Source organism: Echinops telfairi, unplaced genomic scaffold, assembly GCF_000313985.2.
Source record: "Echinops telfairi isolate 266 unplaced genomic scaffold, ASM31398v2 ScPeMD7_7424;HRSCAF=8462, whole genome shotgun sequence".
NCBI classification, from domain to species: domain Eukaryota; kingdom Metazoa; phylum Chordata; class Mammalia; order Afrosoricida; family Tenrecidae; genus Echinops; species Echinops telfairi.
In genome coordinates this window covers 33,695,966-33,711,331 of record NW_022111324.1, presented here as the reverse complement: position 1 = coordinate 33,711,331, position 15,366 = coordinate 33,695,966, and the positions used below count along the sequence as shown (strand labels likewise).

At 38.1% G+C, this 15,366-nt stretch overlaps 1 protein-coding gene and 1 long non-coding RNA gene across 4 annotated transcripts in view; one reads left to right on the top strand and one right to left on the bottom strand.

Annotated features, from left to right (window-relative positions):
* LOC123522596 overlaps nucleotides 1–2,992 on the bottom strand; it is a 7,858-nt gene extending 4,866 nt beyond the window's left edge. Inside the window, exons 1-4 of the long non-coding RNA XR_006680840.1 lie at nucleotides 2,439–2,992; nucleotides 2,064–2,240; nucleotides 1,851–1,945; nucleotides 514–652 (exon numbers count right to left, since the gene is read on the bottom strand). This is a non-coding gene — a long non-coding RNA (uncharacterized LOC123522596). The remainder of the gene's footprint in view (nucleotides 1–513; nucleotides 653–1,850; nucleotides 1,946–2,063; nucleotides 2,241–2,438) is intronic.
* The window catches only part of BRINP3 (BMP/retinoic acid inducible neural specific 3), a 524,991-nt gene continuing 512,242 nt past the window's right edge, over nucleotides 2,618–15,366 (top strand). The window contains exon 1 of one of the 3 annotated variants that reach the window (XM_004706659.2): nucleotides 2,618–3,608. The gene's annotated coding sequence lies outside the window, so the exon portion shown is untranslated. Of the gene's footprint in view, nucleotides 3,609–5,119; nucleotides 5,284–6,629; nucleotides 6,711–15,366 lie in introns of those variants that run through there. The other 2 variants (XM_045298252.1, XM_045298251.1) reach the window with 2 other exon arrangements.

Here is a 15,366-nt window from a genome sequence, read left to right as displayed (position 1 = left end):
TTTGTCCAGGAAAAGATATCTTCTCCATACAGTAGTACAATGTGTAACTTTTGAGAAATATCTAAACTTACATTAGATTTGTATTGAAAGTAAGTCAACTAGAAACTGTAGTATAGAGCCAATATATTATTATATTTAGTAAATGTAATAATAAAATGGAATATATTGATTAAAAGCTTAATCTGTTCAATAAACATTAAATACTATAAAAAATTAAAGTTCAGGAACCATATGTTATGAAACTATTATTTTCTCTTCCTTGTTCTTTTTATTTTTCCCAAATATTTAAGAGCAGCTGCCTCAAATTTGCTTCATACAAAATAAGCATTTTAATGTTATAGTTTTCCACATTTGTCAGATTGGGTCCTCAAACAGTTGTATTTCCTTGAATAATAAATTAGGTAAATAGGCTTTGGCAATTCACTGAAATCTTAAATGAACAGTAAAAGTGTATTCACTATGTAGTAAAATTGTTAAGGTCACATTTATAAGAATGTAATTCCGGAACTTCACCCTGCTCATGTGGGCCTCAGATCCCCCAGCAGCACTGATCAGCCTCAGGAAAACCCAGAGACATGCACAGAAATCACACTCTGGATAACACGAGTGGTCTGAAAGAAAACTTCTTTAGTGCATCAAGCTGGAATGCAGCCTAAGGAGAGAAAGAAAAAGTTATACAAGCAAGTACTTACAGAATTATTTTGTCTTTCTAACTCTGGTCATCACAAAGACAATGGATACTTGAATACACGCATGTTTTGGGCTGCTACTGTGGTGTTCCACTTGGCTCCCTCCTGAGATTTTATGCTCATGTTTACTAAAACATTATCCTCCAGAATGAAGTCTTTGGGTGTCCATGGAAACTTTATATCAATGTCTTAGATGACTTTAAAGGTATACAGTTTACATTAGGAATATATGTTGTGGCAGTTAACAGGGATTTTACTGTTTCAATTTGGGGCAAAAGTGCTTCTTCTAGTTGCAGATTGATAAACAATATGAGAAAAAATAAAAAGAATACTTTACCTCTAGACCATATTACATAATTCAAAATTGCAGTAATTTCCCTTAAAGCAAGTCATTTTCTTTAATTTTCCACTTCTAAAATAGTTTACACTGGAAACCAAGTCTGCGCAATTTGCAAGATTTGTTATTCTTCCTATTAGCATCATATAATGAAAGCAAACCCAGGCGTTTTTTGACCTCACACACTCCCACACCTAACCAGTGTTCTTCACAGAATGGATATCTACAGGCTGGGGGTGCTATAGACTCACGGAATGCTAGAGGAGTTTATGAATTTACAGGTATCGCCACAAATAGCTACCCTGAGTACTACTAATTCACATCCTGCATAAGAATTTGGATTAAAATGCCTATTAGTAGGTGGTTTCTATGGCTTTGAATTAGCTGGCAAAAGTGAAAAATAGCATTCTCATTTCTCCAAGTGAAAGGATGTTACATTTTAGAACATGGCAAAGGAATACTAACAACATAGAAATAGAATTACTATCCAAGACTATATTCCTTATTTTTCAGACAAGCAGAAGAGTTAACTGACGCCGGAGACGTTTAAATATCGATTCTGAGCATCAGCAGGCATTATTTTTACTAGTGTTTGGGTTTGAATGTAGGCTACTAAAGATGGTCCTTAAAGGGGAACTGTCTCCTTAAAATCCTTTTCAAATGCACCCTTATAGGCTACTTCTTTCCTAGGAAGAAGGAAAAGAACATTTCCACTGACCCAGCTCGTGATTTACATACAGAGAGCAAATAAATGAATGGAGTGGGGGAGGGGACACAAGAAGCTATGTGTTTCCTTTTCAACCGCAGAAAATCAGATTACTTACCAAGAACATTTTGATCCAGGGCAAATGTTTATTCCCGGTATCTTTCGGCGCCTCAGTCTCTGCAAGAAATCAATTTCCACTCTACTTTCCTATTTCTCAAAAAGAGAGAGAGAGAGTAGGATGAGTCTTAAGCAGCGGTGTCCAGAGGAAGATAGAGCAGAGAGCCAAGACTCCCACTGCGCTCTTCATCCAGCCCCAGCCCTGGGAGTGCACCTGGGGGAGGAGGCCAGGCATCTTCCCAACGGAGGGCAGCCGGTTTCAGAGATAAGGGGTGGGGGCCGGCTTGACTTCACAGCCGAAATATAAATCATCACCAACAGAATTACCAAGCCTCTCAGTCGCACAAGCATTTCCTCGGGGAATCCGGATTCAAAGAGGAAAGGGAAGTTCCTGAAATGAGTGAATGAGAGAGGAGAGAGGACACACACACACACACACGCAGAGAGAGAGAGAGAGAGAGAGAGAGAGAGAGAGAGAGAGAGAGAGAGAGAGAGAGAGAGAGAGAGAGAGAGAGAGACTGAATTTTGGGTTTGGAGAAGTGGTTGGGCTGTGGAGGGCAAAAGGAAAAAGGAATAAAGCTAATCTTACCCGATCGACCCGGCGATCGTTGGTGTCATATCGGAATACGAAAAGGGCAAGATAAAGCATTCCGCAGCACAAGCACAGCCAGTTCACTTTCCATGCGGGAAACAGGGGACCGGTGTCGGGCAGCCTCCCGCCGGCGCCCCCAGAGAAAGTCCCCAGACCACTGAAAGCTCTAGCTTCCAAAGCCACAGGCGTTGGGAGCCCAGGTTACGGCTGGAAGCCAGTCGACCGGCTGGCATCGCAGGCAGCAGAAGCCACTGAGGACGGAGGACCCTGGAGGGCGCCGCCGCCGCTGCTTCTGAGCACGGTCCTCGGCCCCCGGCCCAGCTACCATGTCACCGTGACCCCGAAAGCACCCAGCGACTCGGCCTCCTCTCCACCGTCAGCCCTTCCACATCCCCACCCCCACCCTCACCCCCGGTGGTTTGGTCATCCTAACGTGACCGGTCGCAGGGGGCTGTTTGGGGAGTTGGTTCTGTTGGGTTTTCTCACTACGCCCCCGTCAGTGCCTCGGGTGAGAGGCTTCGCAGGAGCCCCCAGGGAACCGCACTAACGGACTACTATTCATCCCCAGAACCACGTTCCCGACGGACGCAGGAAACTCTTAAAGGACCCAGAGTGGGAAGAGCAGAGCAGGATTTCTGAAGCGGTCCCCTCTTGAATTCTCATTGGATCCTCCCCAGCTGCCTAAATCATTCTTGCTGCTCTATCTATCAGGATGACTACAGCTTCGCTCGCTAGTTCTCTCTTTATCTCATTGTCTTCAACACATCCTTTTGCTTCTCTTTTCAGATTTATCTATATTCCACCTCTGGTGCTCTGGGGTTTCTCAGCGTCTGTCTTTCCTCATTGTATGGGGATCTACAGTCTGTAATTTTTTTTTTTTTTTTTTACTTTCTCTACTTAAGGATTACTACAATTAAGCCCTCCCCCAAAAACAAAACAAAAGAAAAAACCCACATCTTTCATATTTTTCTTCCTTTCTTTGGGGACAGTGGCTCTCCATGTAACAAGATTTCTACTTGGTTACATGATACTAGGAACTGCTGATTATGTCAAAGTTCCATCACCCTGCAGCTCACTTCCTTACCTTGATTTGGAAGATCATGGAATATCTGTGAATCCTGGATTGATTTTTTTTAGCAGTCATCTTGCTTCCTGAAATTTCCTCTGGTAAGTTCTTCTCTTTATACGTTACTAGAAATGTTTTACTAGTGGTAATTTTATTCAGCTGGCTGTCTAGAAGAAATTCCTTAGGTTTACCTTCCTGTTACTTTGAGAAGTTCAAGTCTATGTGATCATATCTGCTAATTAATGTTAGTTCTAATCATGCTACTAAGATCAATCCCATGAATTGTGCAGCTGTCTTTTACTTTCTTCATTTATTCATACTCATACTCACTTATAGTGTAGGTTATATGAAACACTGCCCTGCACACACACTCACACACTCACCCTTTGGGGCACACATCCTTCTGCTATTTGAAAGGATGAATTTCATATGTTTATCTAAGAACTTTAAATAAGCCTCTGACCATTGCAGGGTATGGGAAAGTTCCCTAGTCTCTCTGATCTTCAGGAGGTTGGTCAGCTCTGTATTCGTTCATTGTAAGCAAGTACCTGACTAAAGAGGACTTCTGTAAAGTGCATTTTATGGATTTAGTAGCATACTAAGCACCGAAATGAAGAGTGTGGATTTTGAGTGCATCATTTTTTTCTTACAATCTCCCGACTCACACATGAAAACAATATTGTGATATTGCAATTTTAATGTAGGCATTGTGTTTTGGGGTATGCTGCAGAATGTATGAATTCAGCCTGCAAATTGTTAATTGGACGTGAAGTGCTGGTTTCTGAGGAAGAGAGCTATCAGAAGAAATCACTGATAATCTTAGCTGTAATAAATTGAAATTCAACAACAGGCTTTACATGGAAATTTTAATCGCCTCTCTCCTCACACTTGCACACACCCCCACCCTTAGTTTTTAATAAGTACGTTAATATGGTCAATGTTTTTGCCTTTATGAACATTTTTTTATGGGCTTCAGTGCTCGTTATGATTATTCCCTTCCCTTTCAATAGAGGTGTGTTGAGAAACATTTAAGTCTTTGCTTTTACTTCACATATTGGCAAGGGCACAGTATTTATTAAACGTCAAATCTGCATCTACTATTAATGCATACTGAAGGTTTGGGGCTTTTCTCTGTGAACTTCCCCAACCCTACCTACCCCCACCCTCCACAATTAGGAGCAAGTTGCTGGGTTTCTTTCTTCACCTTTATTGGCTTAGAAAACCAATTGTCCAAGCTAGTCTTTCTTGCTCTAAATAAAAAATTATATAGATCTTAAAGAACTATTCCTGCCACCATTGATGGCTGATGTAACAGCCTAAGTTAAAAAGAAATATTTATTTATTTAAATTCAAAAGCCTCTTTAGCTACCAGACATACAAGTACTCCAGCTGCAGCGTCACCCCATCCCCCAGTCTCGGGATTCAAGGGCTTTTCCCCCTTGGCTCCCCTTGGCTCCCACTGAGCGAACTGGGCTGAGACTGCCCTCCGCACCACTGGGCGTCCCTCACCCGTCACTAGTTTCTACCCGATGGCTTCCCAGTCCCGTCCTCCTGCCTGACAAGCCCTTGCCAGTCAGCGTCTCTGATCTCTACCGAAGAAAGGAGGATTTAGTCCAATTCACCAATTCAAACATCTTTGGAAGACTGCTGCTGCTGCGCGGGGGTGGAGGGAGGCAGGAAAAGAAGAAGGGAAAAAAACAAACCAACAAAACTTTCAGTGTAGTCAGATTTTTCTTCCGAACCTCCTCCAATAAGGCACAGACATAGGTGCGGTAGGTAAGTGTGTTTTGCTGTCTCATAACCTAACACGCACTCTGGTGGAAAGGGCATGTTCTGTGGCGGAGGCTCCCGCAGCCAAGGACGGCTTCACCGGGAGGCTAGCAACAGGAGACTGCCGTCTGGGGCTTTCTCCGCAGCTCCTGGCAGCGCCGCAGCCACTGGGCTGCGGGAGCGCGAGAACCAGGCGCCTGCTGGCCAGGCTTTGGGCTCGGTGGGGGGTGAGGATGCCCACGCGGGACGGCGGCGGCGCTCGGACGGCCCGGCCCGCGCAGGCTCGGCGCCTGGCCCCTGCGGCGAGCTGGCGCTCGGCGTGGGCTTTTGCAGCTCTGGGCTGGGGCGCGCCCCAGGGTTTCCATCCGCTCCTATTCACAGCCTTGGTCAGACCCAACTTGAGCACAACCTCCTTTCTGTGCGAGGGGACAGACTTGAGCTCTCTAGCATATCCTTCTGTGTTATTCTAGATGTACACCGAGCTCGCCATAACACTAGTGAATAACGGATACTCGGGATGTCTGCTTTATAAAACTCGACTAACTATCTTTGACTGCTTAGCGAGGCGTAGAATTGCTGTTAAGAACTCTCAAGTTCAGTGTTAAAAAAAGTAGTGCTTACCATCACTTCCTCCCCACGCTCCTTACCCCCTGCCCCCTCCCCAAATCAAGAGGGCATTATGGTGGCGACGAGTTAGATTTCAACTGGAGCTCTAACTTAGGAAAAATGGTTGAAGTGAAATGCAAGGACTGAGACCAGAGGGACGTTTAGCACACACTATAGCCACTGAAAGTTAGGCTTTTATTTCTTCTCTCTCTCTCTCTCTCTCTCTCTCTCTCTCTCTCTCTCTCTCTCTCTCTCTCTTATTGATGGTAGAGACAGGAGGCAGGAGGCTCTGGTACTGGTAGCTCTCGTTTTTTTGCGTCCACCCACGAGGGGGTGCTGCTTCTTGGCAGCTGTTTTTTATTTTTTGCTGTTCTGCAGCTGAGCAGTGGCAGAGTTTGTCTCTGATGGCTGTCCTCCTACTGCCCCAGAGTTGAATCAGGGAGCATTTTATTTTGCAGTAGGGGGTCAGAACATGGTCAGCTGTTGAGAGCAGGGACTCCCTCTGGCAGGAATCAGGACAGGAAACAGGGGGTTTGCTCTGTGTCTCTGAAGATGAAAGTGTACGTTTCCATCTGTGTGGGAAGCCAACAGGCTATTGGAAAGGAAGTGGTGATTGGGGTTGCAAATTAACCTTAACACCCTTAACTTTAACCTTAACGTTGTATGTTGTATTGTAACCAGTCAAATGTATGTAAGCAAGGAAGAAAGCACTAGAGGCTAAAAAAAAAAAAAGTGTCACACAAGCTTCCAGGACCTACGATTCCGATTTTGGGAGACTTTTCCTTTTGCTGCTATTTACATTTGTTTGTCATCATGCAGTTTAGCAGGTAAGGACTGAAGACCTAGCACTTGTGGTGTCTGTATTTCATCAATAATCATGTATGTATCCTGTGTGTGACCCGTCCTGTGATGATTTTCCCCTGTGTCAAGCAATGGAGTATATGTATTGTCAGATGGTAGTGACACAAGGCGTAACTTCATATTCACATTCATGAATTCCATTTCAATCCACTTGAAGGTTTAACATCAATTATTTAAATGTTTAACAGTGGATAACAAAAATTCTAATTTGAACTTAGATGAGAGGAAGAAATGGGAAGAGTAAAGTCAGAGCAAGGTGTGTATAACCCTAATGAAGTACGGAAGGTGGCAGTTGCAATCATACCTTCCAACACTTCTTGTTAAGGTCACAGACCTTGAAATATAAGAGCAAGCAGAGAACCGTTAAGGGCATCTTGTACTACCAAGGTGACTTTGGTTACTCGAGAAAAATATTTGTGAATTTTTCCTCCTTATTAATCTTGGGGGGAGGGGTGTGTGAATAAGGTAGGGGTGGCTTTGGTTGTCAAAGGGCATGAGAAAACAACAGCTTGCCCAAAGTCAAGCATCATGCATGACCTCAGTATATAAGGGCTTTTGGAAGTCATTTGGAAAAATGCAAACAACAACAATAAATCAAAATGAGTTTGGAAAATTGTTAAGTCTTATTATGTTCAAACTTAGTTCTCTCACTATCAGATTTAATAAACCATTCCATTAAAATAATTTAAAAACATATGCTTTAATATAATTTTTCATTATTATTGATATTATTTGGTGATGGTTTTGGTTAAATGTTGAAGAAGCCCGAAGTTTCCATACAGGGAAGCCAAAAACAACAAAAAAAAGGATATGAGAAAGATATATATCTTAAAACTATGTCCTTCTAACATTTTCTCTTCTCTAAGAGATTGTATCCATCAAGATTACCTCTGGAAATATTACATTGCTTTCTGTACTTCTTGATGTGGATCCCTAATCAAGGACTTTGTGATAAAATCTTAAGGAAATAAGAATATGATTTCAACTTTAGATCATAAAATTGCAAAGCACCTTTTACTGTATTAGAGAAAGCATATCATTAGTGAATTCCAGTTCAATTGTTTTGCATTATATCATTTGGACTTTCATGACAGTAAACATGCTTAGGGTGTGTGTGTCAATTATGGGGTCAATACAGATGATATTTATTTGAAAACTACATCACTTTAATAATGTTTCCAAATAAAACAAAGTGCCATAAAGTGATTTATTGTATTTATATTAATTTTATCAGATAATAGGCGATTCTATCCTTCTATGGAATATTTTCTTTTAAGAAATTCAAGATTCTGTTATAATGGGAATATACTTTTTTATAAACTACTGTTCATCTTAATTTTATTTGGCAAAATTATTGGTAGATTTTAGCAAAATAACTTGAGCTTAACTAGGAAAAAATCCACGGAGATTCTAGAATGAATGCCATTAGCGTTGCTCCTAGATTTGTGTGTTCTCCAAATAAAATTGGAAATTCTTTTCAGAATAGTGCCTTTGTTTTGTTTCACTTTACAAGTGTAGAGGACACCTAGGGGAATTAAAAAATTTTACCCTCCATAATCAATTATTATTTCATTTTCACATATTTCCCCTTTGGAATGTTTTAATATTACCTGAAATAAGCCAACGCTATCTATCTAGGATGAGATTGAAGACCTTAGTAATTTGAAAAATTGGATATTAAGAGTTCAGACACAAACAAGAATTCGACACCAATTTATAATAAGTTTAGCAGAAATTTATTTTTTATTAAAAAATAAAAATAATAAGCCCAAGATTCATTGATATTTACCTTATAAATCATGAGGCCTCTTCTAAGAGTATTAGTGTTTTTCTTTTTAAACTCCTAATAGTGTGTTATTGGAAAATGGAGAGTGCTGATGGATCTGGGGTTCCTTCCTGGATTCCATTCTAGTTCTACCTAGATCACTTGTTCTGACTTTAATCAGATTTTTCTATCAATATTTATTTCCCTTATCTCTCAAATAGGGATAGCTGTATCTACCACAAAAAGTTGTTGAAGACTATACAAACTGACTGTGGAACTATTTGGGTCTAATCTTTTAATTTAACTTTTTTGATAAAAGAATATTTCTATATAAGAACTAAAGCAACTCAAGTTTTTATAAAGAATATTAATATAAAATATTCTTCATTCATGTGTCATTGGTCAAATGTGTTTAATCTATATTCTTTCTTTAGCTTTCATATTGTACAGTTAAAACAAATTTGTAATGATATGCCCTCTGAGTCACATGAATTTCTATTGACATTACATTTATCTCAACTACACAGTAGCTCTGGGAGAATACTCATTTTTGTAAAAGCAGTTGGTTTGATGGACTTCTCAGTGCCACTTACTGAATGAGAAGTCTGATTTCTTAGAAGTTTTATATTGTTAACCTGATGATCTCTGTTCTGAAATGATAACAAGATCAAAATATTCTGATGTAACAGCTTTTAAATTGGAGAAACTTGAGAATGACAAAATTTTGATTTCCAAATTAGTTTATAAGCACATTTTCAACTTTGAAGCAATAATTGGAATGATCTTTGACATTCAGTGTTAGAATTTTAATTTAACAACTACTTGGATCATTTCAGGTAGGCACTTGCAAATGTACTTTTACAATTCATAAATTCTAAAGGAGTGCAAAAGAAAAAAATGTTTAGTAATGAATGATTTTTGTTTCATAGAAGTGAATAGTGAGTGTTGATCCTGTTCTAAAAAAGGAAAAGAGGGATTCTTAAGTTGAAATTTAATCATAAACACTCATAGCCTTTCCACTTATCAGAAAACTGGAAGTCCTAGCTCAGTGTATGTGTGTGTGTGTGTGTCTTTGTGGTATTTTGTCTCTTTGATTCCTAAAGGAATCAAATCATCACTGTAATAACTTTATGCTCATCATCCAATAACCCTGTCAGTGATGTTTTATAGCTTTTACTACTATAATTTCAAGGCATATTTGATAATGTGTCAAGTTTATATCGTTATTCACTTTCAAATCTATCCACCTTTAGTCTTCATAAATAATTATTTCAGAAACTATGACTTCACTCTTTTATACCTAATGTACAGCAATGTAAAGTGTTCATGCAAATAAGTATGGAATACTTCTCAATTTCATATTGAAAATGACTAATCGTGAATTAGTTGGTGCTCTAATGGTTAAAATAAACCCAATTATGATTATGAAAATAATTTTAGTTCCACACTAGTTTAACTAGTGTCATATTTTCAATGAGCTGATTGATTTACTAAATGCTAAATATTAAATCATGAAATAAATAGTCTCAATTTTTTAAATGTTTTTTATTTTTATCCAAGAAATTATAAAACAAGATGTGGAAATTACATGTACTCTAATAAAATGAGAGACATTATAGAATATTACCCTTTTGTAGTCATTGTTTTAAATAAAGTAGAATTTAAAATGTTCAATTTTTTTAATGTATTAAGATTAGAGCTAAAAGGTATATTCATCCATAGTGTGACCTCTTTTTACTTCAAAGTAATTTTTAATTATATTTTTAATGTTTAAACTCTACTTCATTCAAGTGCACCCAGAACATAACAAATTACCTTTAGCAGATAAAAAAGAAGCTACCATGTTATGGTTATTGCAAGTTAAATCTATAAAATATGCATTTATTGATTAAGTTTATAAATATGTGAACAGTAGACTCAAATGTGTTGTGTGGTTCTCTACTATATAAGAATTATTCCCCCATAATGGTGTGTTTCATTTAAATTCCATTATAGATTTATTTCTGAAGAAGACTTGTAGATAGACTTATTCACTCTGATTTCTGTGAGTATCAGCCAACCTCATCAGGATTGAGCTGTTTTTTATGAACTTTTTTGGACTCTTGTATTTTGTTAATTTAAAAAGCTAGCTCTAAAATATTGCACTATTAAAAAACAATCTAGCGTTTGGAAGACCAAAATTGAGTAAGCACATATTTTAGATTTCTCATTGTCCAATTCTGGCCAGTATATAGAAACACTGCTTCTTCATAGATTCATTAAGGGCAAACTATTTCTTTTGAACCTTTCAGATGATGACTATAACTGTAAGCCCTTCAGGAAAACAGGTTGAATCAAAGCAAAGGGCAAAGTTTAAATTAAAAATCAGGGTTCATTCAGGCATTATATTTTAGAAATACATAGATGTATGCAAGTTGTGTAAAATTATGTTTTACAAAATTTGATATTGGATATGTAACTATGACTGTGTACAGTAGCCTTTTTAGTGATAGCTATAGTAAATATGAGAACAAGAATTATTTTTATCAAGAAGTTCATGGGACAGATAATATCTTTAAGTGACTTTAATTTCTTTTTTTTTAATTTTAATTTTTAAAAATTTCTTTATTATACTAGAATTACTGCTAATTTGAAGGATCAGTATATATATGGACACACAGGAGTATGTAGGAGAGAAAGAAATGGTAAAATAGATAAGCAGTCTTTTTCAGTAGTGAACACCTCTTAAATATTAATAAATACAATAAAAATTTAAGGTAAAAGGCATTAAAGGTTGAATAAATCATGCAGAAACATTATACTAAATATTATCATAAAATAATTAATCCATGTTTTTCATCCTTTTCTTACATAATACTGAGCATATTAATATATAGGACAAGTCTAGGTGACTAAAAATGTTTTAATATAATGTCTCTACTTGAACTCATCATAATGCAACTTTTCATTATTTGTTCAAGGCCTGCTGGCTTATGGATTACATGTTGGGCTACAAAGTTAGCAGTTCTAAACCACCAGCCTCTCAGTGAGGAGAAAGATAAGGCTTTCTAATCCTATAAGTATTATAATTTTGAAAAACCACTGTCCTATAGGGTCATTATGAGTGAGTTTGCTGCTTTAAGACCATTAATTGATGAGGATACATTTGTGATATACTTCATAAATGTGATAACAATATTTTCAAGATGATATTATGTAATAATACATAATAACCCCACGTATTCTAAAATTTAATAACAGAAGAAAAATGAATTCCTATGTATCAATTAACAATGGCAAAAACCCTGGAAACCATATGCTTTGTTTCTTAAGATAAGCAAAACCAATTTCATGTAAATGGAGCTTTATGGAGAGTTTATAGATTTTAATTCAAATTATATAATAAAGAATGCTGAAATGTGAATTTTTCAGGTATAAGCTATCTATATTTTTCTACTTATGGAATCATTTTTAGCCTACCATTTGTATTTTTTCCAGTGTATCCTAAGAAAAATAAATCTAGTCATCTCAGTGAATTGAAACTTAAATTTCTTAGCTAATGGAAATTCTGAAGAATAGCTTCAGAGGCACAATACAATTTTTTCAAATTAATTCCAAACATTATTTTTACTGAAATAATTGTTTAAACAGCTTCCTCACATTTTCACTTTAAAAAACACAGAGTAGCTACATATTAATGTTGATTATGGAGAAAAAGAACTCTGAGTATTTGTGTCTCCTTTTAAACTATCACTTCTAATTAAGAAGTGTGGTCAAGTGGGATGTACCATAGGATGCAACACTGGCCATATTTCACTATCTGAACAACCATTGTTATGTTTGAGCCTATAGTTGCAGCAACTGTAACAACCCATCTAATGGAAGTCTTCCTCTTTTTTACTCCCAAGTACACTTATCACTCCAGGGACTGGTCTCACTTCTGTGACCACTATTGGGTTTCTACTTGTATCGTTCATGTACCCACAAGATGCATAATTTTAAACACTTCTTTCTACAAAGTTAAAAGACAAACCAACACATTAAATGGGTGAACATAAGCTAGAGTGTATATTAAAGACCACTGATGCCATTAAGTCGATTCTTGACAGCTGTTATTTAATAACTCATTTTTCTTTTCTTTTTAAAATACTTTTATCATATCCCTACATTCATCCAGCGTATCAAGCACATTTGCACATATGCCGCCATCATCATTTTCAAAGCATTCTCTTCCCACTTGAGCCCCTGATATCAGCTCCCCATTTCTTTCCCCTCCCTCCTCTGCTGCTCTCCCTCATGAACCCTTGAGAAGTTATAGATTATTATTTCCATATCTTACATCATTCTCCATCGCCCCTCATGTACTTTTCTGTTATTCATCTCCCTGGGAGGGGGTTCTAGATTGATCCTTGTGATTGATTCCGCCTTTCTCACCCGACCCTTCCCTTATCCTCCTGGTATCTCTACCCCCATTGTTGGCCCTGAGAGGTTTATCTATCCTGGATTCCTTGTGTTGAGGGCTCTTATCTATAGCAGTATGCATGTTCTGGTCTAATCCGATTTGTAAAGTAGAATTGAGGTCATGATAGTGGAGGCAAGAAGCATTAAAGAACTAGAGGAAAGTTGTGTGTTTCACCGGTGCTTTTCTGCACCCTGACTGTCTCATCTTTTCCTTGTGACCCTTCTGTGAGGGGATGTCCAATTGTCTACAGATGGTCATTGGGTCTCCGCTCCATGCCACCCCCACCCCCAATTCAAATTGGGTTGATTTTGTTCTGGGTCTTAGATGCCTGACACCTGATACTATCGACACCTCATGATCACACAGGCTGGTGTGGTTCTTCCATGCGGTCTTTGTTGCTTCTCAGCTAGATTTTCATTGAACCTAAGAATCAGAAATGCATATAAACCACTGTGATGACCTATAAAAACTCTTATTTATCATCAGTAACCTTAAAAAAGTAAATAAAAGATGAAATTATTAGTCCCACATGCTTCTTTTATCACAAAAGTGGTAACATTTGCTGTCCTAGTTTTAGATACGGAATTTCAGTGGTCTATAAGAAGCCCAGGAACTATAATAGGCTAAGCATTGGGCTGCTAGCAGGCAAGTTAGGTGCTTTGATTCCAAGTCGCTCCTCTGGAGAAAGATGAGACCGGTCTGCTTTCATAATGATTTATAATCTTGAAAATCCCTTGACACAGATCTACTTTATCTTTCGCTTTGGGAGTAAGAATTGAACCCATAGCAGTGGGCTGGATCTAAGGTGAAGACGACAGTTTATTGGTTCTAAATTTGAGCTAGACAATTATTAACTTTTTCTTTAAAAAGCATTTGGTACCACATTGAAAGTTTGATGGTTTGAAGCCATCGGCTGATTCCTGGGAGAAAATGAGTCTGTCTGCTTCCTGGTAGCCCCAGAAACCTTATGGGAAAGTTCCTTTTTGTCCGATAGTCACTATGCTTTCAGATTAACTAAAAGGCAAAATCTTCTTGATTTTCCAAATATGATATGTTGGCTCCGGCTAATATTAAATAATCTATGAATATCAGGCATACTAATGTCCCCTGTGGTCTTTATCAACACTCACAACTACTCTACAGGACAAAGTAAAAGTGTCCCATAGGATTCCCAAGGTTGTAAATCTTAAGAGAAATGGACTACTACAGCTCTCTCCCATAGATCAGCTGTGAACTTCAATCTGAACTTTTGATTACCACCTGAGCATTTTAACATAGTGTTCCAGTTAGTTCTTACACTTGTCTTCAACATTTGGCAGGTCTTTTTTATATTTATACATTCTGCAAGAATATAGATTATTTTTCACGTACTTTTTACTTTGCCTTTCTTTTGAAATTTAGTACCTTAAGATAAGAGTTTTATAACTTTTAAAACTTGAAGACAGCTTGGACTGCTTTAGAAATTTCAGTACCGATAATATGCGTGTTCTTTGAAACTTAAGTGTTTCTAAAACTTTACATCGAGAATAGTGGTGAAAATAATTTCTTATAATTAGAAGATCACTTAGTAAACACACTGGAATAGAGTACCAAGGCTAGTCATTGAAAGATGAACTATTCTATGAAAACAGTAGACCTGGCATTAGAATTATGGTGTTAAACTGTGGGACATAGCTCAAACCCTGAATTCAGACTTCTCGCCTTCTAAACCATGAGATACCAAATTTGCTAGTTAAAGCAACCACTTATAGTACTTTTGTTATTTCAGCACAAGAGAACTCACTAGAATTGGGTGCAACTCCACAAATTATAACAATATGGAGTAGTTTTGACACTGGAAACGGAATTGTTAGTAGGTGCCATCCAGTCAGTTTTGATTCATCACAACCCTAGGTACCATAGAAGGAAACCCGACTGTGTCCTGCACCGTCCTCATCATGGTTCTTCTATTTGAGCCCATTGGTGGTGTGCTAATGCATCTCCCAGATGGCCTGCCTCTCTTCACCGTCCCTTCATTTTACCAAGGGATCGATCTTTCCTGATAGCACACCCAAAGGACAGGACACAAAGTTTGACCTTGGCCTCCAAGTAGCCTCCTGACAGTACTTCCAAGACGGATTTGCTGGGTCTTTTGGAGTCCGGTACTTTCAACACTCTTCCCCAGCACCATAACTCAAACGCGTCCACTTTTCTTCAGTCTTATTTATTCAATGTCCAACTTCCCAAGGCAAATAAAGCTCTTAAAAAAATACCGTGGCTTGGGCCAGGCACGTTATTCCACAAAGTAACATTCTTGCTCTTCAAAACTTTCAAAAGGCCCTGTGCAGCCATTCAAGCAATGAATTGTTTGATCTCTTGACTGCTGCTTCCATGAACGTTGATTGTTGATCCAAGCAAGATAAAAACCTTGGCAACT